Source organism: Morone saxatilis, unplaced genomic scaffold (genome assembly GCF_004916995.1).
Source record: "Morone saxatilis isolate NCDOM2014 unplaced genomic scaffold, NCSU_SB_2.0 Contig23, whole genome shotgun sequence".
NCBI lineage: Eukaryota > Metazoa > Chordata > Actinopteri > Moronidae > Morone > Morone saxatilis.
Window position 1 is genome coordinate 24348967 of NW_023339796.1, and position 9331 is coordinate 24358297.

Sequence of the window (9331 nt, forward strand, 5' to 3'; positions counted from 1 at the left end):
CTTTCTCTCTCTCTCTCCTCCTTTGAAATGGGCACAGTACATTAGATACAAAGAGTATAATTCAGGGGGTCTGTTTGTTGAGGTGGATAATGTGCCTCATACTGGTACTCAATGTCACTCAGGTCAGTGCTTTGTAGAGGGCCAACATTGGCAGCTGGGTCTGTGCACCCACCCACCCACACACACACACACACACCACACACACACACGACAAACACACAGCTATGGATCGTGTGTGTGTGTGTGTATTCTGTTATTTGTTGAGAGAGATAAGGGGACTCCAGTAAAGTCAGGTTGCAGTAGCTGAGTTTCCATTTGACTATTTATCTGGATATTAGGCTGTATTGAATTTAAACAGTTGAATAGAAAAAGTTTCATAATATTGGAAAAAGACATTTTCAGTGCTGTGTGAAATTTAAATTTCATTTAAACTGTGATGAAATGAGAAAAATCTGTTTACTGTTTGGAGCTTGAAGTAAAAAAAGTTATCCATGTTTGTTTTGTAAGATCAGTTTTATTCATTTTTTTTAATCAAATTTTTATTTTATTTTCATTCCAAACACCAAAACAAATGATGAGATGTACAGCCCACCTGAATATACGGTTACCCCCCCCCCCCGATAGTCTGGGGACATCACCCCTCCATATCCTGTCTACTGGGAGCGTTTTGTAGGTGGCCTCAAGCAAGTATAAGTATAGAGTGGATACCATTCCCCTCGCTGCTCTTTAGTAACAATCAACTCATGAAGTGGATGTGTAGGCAGCTTGTGCTGCCAAGATACACCGTGTGCTTTAAGAACTGCTCTCAGCTGTAAATAAAAAAAGAAGGAAGTGCCTGGCAGATTAAAGCTATTCTTAATGTCTAAGCTCAGTTTTATTCATGTACTTAAATTATGTCATCTATGTATAGTAACTTGGCTTGCGTTTCACAACGTCACTATTAGCTTTATTTTGACATTGCACATTTATTGCATTTCATTGAGTCCTGCATGTCCAAGAAGTGACACAAGAAGGATACCTACAGTGTCAGATTTTGAAGTCGAGGGCTAAGCAGCAGAATTCACCCAACCAGGCTTGCGTCATAATTTACCAAAAGCCATACAGCAAATGCAAAGCTATCTTTGAGAGATTTTCTAGAGACCATTTTTTATTAAAATGTGTTTTCAGTTGTCAAAAATGCCAGCTTAATATGGTTGGTGGGCCAAAACAGAGTAAAAGATTCATTTTCAAATTTAAATTATAAATTCACATATCTTCAAGTCAGACTAATAGTCAGCAATAGTCAGATGTGCATATGACACTGATTTAAAGAACCTACATGACCCTTTGACCTGGTCATTGGTAAAATCATACACAACCTGTTTAAGAGGCTATTATAAGCAAAGAACCATCAACCCTGTTTTTCACTACACTCCAAGTAAACACTCCAAGTAAACAGTGGGATGTTGATAAAATGACTTTTTATCCAGTTTGAAGCCACATTTTTACCATCAACTGTTTAGATCTTGGTGCTTTTTAACCCTAGATTTGAACCAGATGAAGGATTTTAGTCATCGATCTTAAGTTATCAAAGGAAACAACTGAGCTAACGTTAGCAGGCAGCTCGCTCGCTCTGGGACGTCCTTTTTGTCTGCCCACGCCGTGGGAGAAACAGTGGAATTTTTAAGGTGGGAACTGCTTTTATTCACTGTTTTTTAAGCGTAAGATCTGGGTATCCAAACTTTGACATATGACATTTGACCTTCATGTCACAAAACTTGTCCAGTCCTGTTTCCTGCAGCTACGAAATATAGCAAAAATCTGAAGCTCCCGTCTAGATTACTGTAACTCCCTCTACTCCTGGTCTGAGCTAAGCTCCAAGTTAATAATCCTGGAAACGCCACAGTTTGACATATTCTTTGTTTCAAGCAGAACCAATTGAAAATGGTGTGTGCGGGTGTGTGGGTCAGCAGAGTCACATTACACACGCAGTCTTCTGAGCACCTCTCATAATTGTGACAAAAGTGAGAGATGTGTTTGTGCCCCCTCCTGTACTCTCTCTCCCCTCGACCCTCCGCTTTCTTTGGTTTGGTTTCATTCCCTCTGAAAGACGTCAGTACGGTTTTGTGAGCAGAGATCATATTTGAGCAAAGGAAATCTTTACTTTTTTTTAACTAAACTGAAAGGGAGCTATTCTGCCTCCACTGGAAGGAGTCCAGAACCTTTTCAATACAGCAGAGGCGACAAAGGCCTCCATAACAGCCACTTTCATTCAGGTTGGCAAAAACGACACAGTGAAACGCAAAGAAAAGGAAATAAAAAGGTGGGGAGGAAAAATCAATTCAGTCGGTGTCAGAAGTCACGCTTCACGAGGCTGAGTGTGTGAATGCGTGCAGTCAGAGGCATGACAGAGCGTCATAAACAGTCCCAACAAAGAAAAATAATGCAACAATCACTCAGGGATTAGAGCCTAGCATCTGGGATTCCCTGTGTGTGTGTGTGTGTTGTGTTGTGTGTGTGTGTGTGTGTGTTGCTCTGCTTGGCTGGCCAGTTGTAGTTGTTGTCCATGTGTTGGTGTCTTGCTGGCTGACTGGCCCTGGCTAATTGCTGGCCTGCTTAATCTGTGTGGGCACTGAGCCATTCACCTTGGCATCAACAGATGACCACTATCTGACAGTGTTTTCATCAAAAGCCACATTGGAGGCCTGCTGCAGTGCCACTAGAGGAAGTGGAGCAATAGTGGTACTACCAAGCCCCTAGGAAGAGCACCGTGTTTTGAAGCCAATTCAACATCGTGGCCTTACAGAGATCGAACAGAGTATGGTCACATATCTACTGTGATAAACACGCCTACTGCCCAATGAATGGAACCTATGTACACATAGAGCTTTTGCTTTTTTTTTTAATGTTGCTGTTTTTGTCTCGTTTGTCTCTAATCAACACATTGAGTGTCGATAACTTATCAAGTATTTCCACAGATATTCCTGATTTCACTTGAACAATGTCCGCTTACAAGTTTCATCTGATCAGCTAATCTTTGAACAGTATTAGTACTTTTACTTAATGGACCTGAATACTTCCTCCACCTCTGGTTAGCACACTCACATCCTAACTGCACCTGTGTGTTAGATCCTTCCCCTTCAAGAAAGGTGAGATTGTAGGTAACCTGAGTGTGTAATACATTAGCTAGTTAGCTAAATAGCTGCTAGTCTTTGACTCATGGCTTCCGTCTCTGAAATGTATATGGGAGATGTCCAGTTTAAGGTTATTTTAATTGTCTTTAGCCTGGTTCATATCGCTATCTAATGCTAGCTAGCATTAGCATTTTACACTGCTGTGAAAAGTACAGGTAGACGCTGAAGTAACGTTACATAAACAATAACTTTTTATTTGCAAAAAGTAACTGTTATATTGCAACCTGAACTTATCTACACACTTCATGGCCAACTGAAGTAACCAAACTACCCCTCTGTCAACCAGAGAATATATTTGTGGGAGAAATACTACTGTTGATGTCCAGCATGACAACAGACACTGGAAAACATGATTTATTTGCTGCATCACGTGTAGTTTAAAGAGGAAATCCATAACTTTTTATCTATTTATAGAAGGGCACAACAACCAGTTCCAAAAAGGGCAATGTCAAACTGGCCGTGTGGGTAGTTAATTTTGAAAGGGGCATTACAGTCACACAGTGGGGCATCCACAGCACTGGCTGTTTGGCCATTGTATAAATCTGCTTTGAATGTAATATATGTGAAAATATTTTCTTATGAAGTGAATATATCTTGTTATAATGTAAAAAAGTATTGTTATATATACACTTCTGACTTGGCAGCTACATGCTTATGTACTGAAAAAATACATGTTAAAATAAAAACTCAAACATTTAAAAACATTCACTGCCTGCTTTTGCTACAGAACAAAAAAGTGCCCCCAGATTCTCAAATCTCCTCTCAGCTCACTGGTGATCACAGTTAAATTCCAAACTTTGAACTGGGAGTCAATCTGAGGATCTGAGGCTCTGTTGTGTGTCGTAAGAAAATGTGGAAGTGTATGTTTAAAGAATAAACTAATCCCCTTTTACAACTCCTCCGAATCCGCCTCAGGCTAGGCCTTTCAGCTGGTTCACTGCAGAGCTTTCTGTGCTCTGTGTTGAGATGAATAGGGACCACAGTGTCTGGAACTGGCCGCCACTAGCCTGCCAATCAATTTGTTTAACTCCCCAGGCGAGGGCAGTGATTGGTGGACCCTGCACACACACTCCCTTCCTGCCAACAAAGCAGCCCATATGCCCTCCCAGCAGGGGCCAGCCCTGATATGGGGGCCCATGCATTTAGAGACCAAGTTATAGGAATTTGGAGCTAATAGGATGAAAGGGCTACCATCAGGGAATTGAAGCACTGAGCAAATCAAGTGGAATGCATATTCAGGGTGTCACTCATCATCTAGCCTGTACCTCCATTCCACACTCCCCACAGCCACACTGCACTGCTGATGGGGCTAACCGCTTTCAGTAGCATGGAGCTTAATTTAATTTTAGCATCATAACTCAAATTAAACAGGGCTAATGATAAAATCATTATTGTACGGCCTAAAGCATTAGAGTTTTAAAGGATTTAAAAATATATGCTTGGATGGCAGTGGGTACTTCTTCTTGTTAGAAGAACACTTTACACATATATTAAAAATGGGACTTAAATATGTTATATAGGACAATGATGTACAGCATGCATATCACAAACAACACAATTTAAGGATCAAAGAGGTTTAAAGATGTTACATCCATGTACACTGTAAAAAAATGTCAAACAATGACAGTAAAATACCGTAAACGCTGAATAGGTTAAATGCAGTTTCTGTAACAGTAAAATATCTCTTGGCAAAACCTTTATTTATACAGCATTTTAAAGGAATTCAATTCAATTGAATTCAATTTTATTTGTATAGCGCAATTCATAACAGAAGTTATCTCAGACACTTTTCAAATAGAGCAGGTCATTATTTCATACTGAATAAAGTAGTTTTTTATATTACAGACTGTAAAATGCACAGAAAACCACACTCTCATGGCAAAACAGCTTCTGTTGATGGTAAAAACTTGTATTTATACGATTTATACAAAGTCTCCCATCATGGACTAGATTTTAAAGCCTCAAAACAGAACCAGGAGGAGGTTCAGAGGTCCAGTTTTCTTCCAGACCACTTTTACAATTTGCTTAAAGGTTATCATTGAATTTTTGGCCAATGACGGCAAAAATAAAGTGCCAGTCCCTTCAGGATTTCACAGGTTGTTAGGTTACTAAATTTGTACCTGTAGGTAAATTTGGTTTGCAGTAAAAGACAAAAATATTTTAGCAAGAAACAACTCAGACAATGGACAAACATGCATTTTTGGAGGGGTATTGCGGCCTAAGTTTTTGCAATGAAGCGAGACAAAGTGATATTGCAAAAATAGCTGTTTGTTTTATAATTTATTAAAAAATCAAAGGCAGCTTTTTCCAGTGAGAATAAAATTCCCCTGCTTGGACAGAGTCACATTGCACATGTCATGCATGGTCTGCATCTTCACAACATGCGTTTTGCACAGAAAACTACAATGATTGGTCAAATTTGCATAAAAGATGTGGTAATTAGACAAAATTGCAAGGTTGCATAGAATTTGTTGAATTTGCATTGGTTGCTGCAATTGCAACATCGCAGCTTCCTGGAAGAAATTAACTGCCTACCACACCTCTAAACCAGACTATAATCTTTCTCTAACCTTAACCAAGACCTGCCAAAAGTTTAACAATGCTGTAATCATGACATTTCCTCAGTATGTTGATAGAAAACGGTGGATGAATGTGTATGACTGTGTTAGTTCCATTTGATGGACTTTGTTATCACTGTGTGAATGTGTTGTATTGTAAAGTGCTTTGAGTGGTCGAAAGACTATAAAGGCGCTATATAAATACAGTCAGTTTACTATCATAAATTAAACCTAATCTGTCATAAAGTATCCGTTCAACCAATTCAGAATTTTCGAAAAATTTACTGAACTGTTTGCCTGAAAAGTTATTTTTCTTATTATTAATTTGTGCATGTGGGACTAAAATGGTAGAGAATGCCTTAGAATAAGCAGTTAAAAGGGGCGCCCAGTTAGCTCAGTCGATAGAGCTGACGACCTATATACTGAGTTGCTGCAGCGGCCCAGGGTTTGAGTCCGACCTGCGGCCCTTTGCTGCGTGTCATCCCCTCTCTCTCTCTACCCCCCTTTTCTGTCTATCTTCGGCTGTCCCTACCAATAAGGGCAATAAAAGGCCCAAAAAATAACTTAAAAAAAAAAGATAAAAAAGAATAAGCAGTAAAAATGGACAGATTTTATTTTTTTTTGGTTTTCAGTACACCCATGCGACAGGCTCCTATCTATATGTTCGATATAAATAAAGGTTGCACACAACTATTATTAGTCATACAGCAGGGGGAAACATTCACTTGAGTATGTCTAACACACACATACAAAAAGTATGTTGGTACCAAATTTCATGACTTTAGACCAGTCAGAACGAATGTTTTCCTTATACTAAATATCATGCTTGGGCACATATGGCTTAATGAAACTGGTATTTAATGCTGTGCACTCTACAGGTCTGGAACACATGCAGAATAGCACTGCAGTGTGTGTATCACAAAAACTGCAACAGTGGATTAGCAATCCAGCCAGTTTTTTATTAATCCCATACAATATTTTATCATTAATATGTGTATTTCATCCATTTAACTTGGATTAGTGTTGATGACACTATGAGGATTTTTAATTAAACTCTAGAGTGACATATTTCTGATGCCTCTAATTGGGTTTGGGTAGCTTTCTGATGGTAATATTTTTTGGATTAGTAAAATCAAGCCAATTACAATCTAACCTCCAAAACATATTGAAACCAATGGATCTGAGAGGATTTGCAGGGCAGATTTATCTTCCTGAACCGTCGCTTTTACATCTGTGGGCCATTTGACGCCTGTAGCTCTCCCCTTAATCACAAAGCTGATTGTTTTCACCCAAGAAAACTATTTGGAAATAGTTGTTAATCTCCCGGCCCAGTGGAGTCTGTTTTGGTCAGACATAATCTGCCAGAGTCTGATTGAGCTGCATAATCCCTGGATGAGGAAATATACGCCCCCCCCCTCCAGTCCCTCTAGCCTCTATTGGATATCTCTGTTGGTGGCTGGAGATGTGACCCCACCCCCGTCTCCACTGGCGTAGCTTCTCTACTGTATGAGTCTGCCCTGGGGGCTAAACAATATGCTCCTATTTTTTAATTAATCAAAAGCTAAATCTGTGTCTCTGAGAGCAGATCTGCACAGTCTGACTGATGATCTGAGATGCTGAGGGCTTTTTCGCTGCCGATTGGCTACTCTTCTTCCCTCCTTTTCCTCCTATCACACATTCTTCCCCTCTTCCCTTCTCTTTCTGTCCCTTGTCTTTGTTTCCTCCTTCTCTCCTGCCCAACAACCTCTGCCCCCCAGTGTCACATCAAGAGCTGTTTCAGGGTCAGTATTTTTTGTCCAATGATCTCTTGTAGCAGCAAGCAGGCAAATTGCATAACTGAGCCCAGATCGGCGTCTGGAGCCTGGCTGAGACTCTGTGCAGCCGTTGGAGATGCAGTGACGTGGAAGTGACTGACAGCTGGGCCGGTCGAGGAATGAATGGAGGATCAATGGCACATATCAACAGACAACTCCGGACTGTGGGAGGGGGAGGAGGGTGTGTGTATGTGTGTGTGTGTTAGTGCTATACTCCAAGTTAGTTCAGGCTGGGAGGTTTTTTTTCTGGCCATAAGCCAATTACATAATTCAAATATATATATAATATAATTTAAGTTAATCTTAATGATGTTTGTTTGTATTGTGTGTGTTTGTTAAGTGATTATAATTATTTGTGCCTGAAATGGATCAGTACTCACCAGTACTGGGTACCGGTACTTCTGATTTTTGTCCACATGAGTACTATTACTTCAACAATATGTTGATATAACTGATTACATTGCAAATTTTAAGTAAAACAAACTCAATTTTGTAGGTTAAAAAACATTCTTAATCAAGTAGCTTTAGTAATTTTAAGTGATACTAACTTAATTTTGTAATTTTATTTGTACCATGAAAACAAAATACTTAATAAAAAGTACTTAACCAGGAATGGTTCTGAAACTTGGAAAACTAAGTTAGTACTTTAGTAACAGCTGCTCAATCAATAATCTTTTTTAACTTAAAAAATGTACTTTGTGTTGAATTTTTAATTCGCATTACAGTGTTCTTATTGAGTACTCCAACTTGGCTGTACCCACCATTGAGGTGACTGGTATTTTTTCCAAGGGGTATACAATAAAAGTTGAAAAATAATTGTTTAAAAATAACTTCTCTGATACTTTGTTCCCCCAAAATCCAACAAGTCACGTTTTTGGACCTCAGCAGCAATGCTTTTGGGGCACTGAACAACTGTGTCTCTGTGTAAACACAGGTAGCTTAACTCTGAGGGATAAATAATTTTCATTATAAAATAAATAAGAATTAGGCGTTACGGTTGTGTTGTGTTTAGGGTTAGAGTTGTGCTGAATTAGGGTACTGGCACTTTTGTGATTAATAAAGATAAAAGCATGATTTACTGCTGTGTTTAACAGTGACATAAACCAACTCTTAACTGCATCAGAAAACGTTATTAACTAAATTTTACCTAGCCAGCAGGTTGTACAACATTCTGCTATTATATCTGATTCATAAATTATACCTTTATGCAAATGTTTTCCAATTTGACAATGTGGATATGGACTCTTCTACTAACTCAAAAAAGAATCCTCCAATAGTGATTTATGATACATGGGGATTCTCTGTCAGTCTCCTGTTGGTGGCATTTCATTGTGCATTTCCTTCACTTTGTACACCCTCTGCTGGCAAGATTAAGAGTCATTCCCCTTGTATACCCTCTATATAAAGGATCTAAAGGATTATATCAGGCCTATTAGATCATTTCACATGTTTAGAACATATTATTACATAAAATTGACTTTTTATTTTTTCATTTTGATTCTACTTTAGTTTCTTCAAATTAACAAAGCTTTAAAATTGTCCAAGATGTTAACAACCAATCAGAGTGGATTGGTTAATTTTTATTTGTGTCCTTTGTATCATAAGTGTATTTAGTTGAAATTAATTAACAGTTCAACTAGTTGGCTAGTGGCCCACTGGTAATTTAAGTCTGTGTTTATGATTTATATCAATATATGATGCATGTGGGGCAGCTGTGGCTCAGAGGCAGAGTGGGTCCTCCTACCACATGTCGAAGTATCCTTGAGCAAGATACTGAACCCCAAAT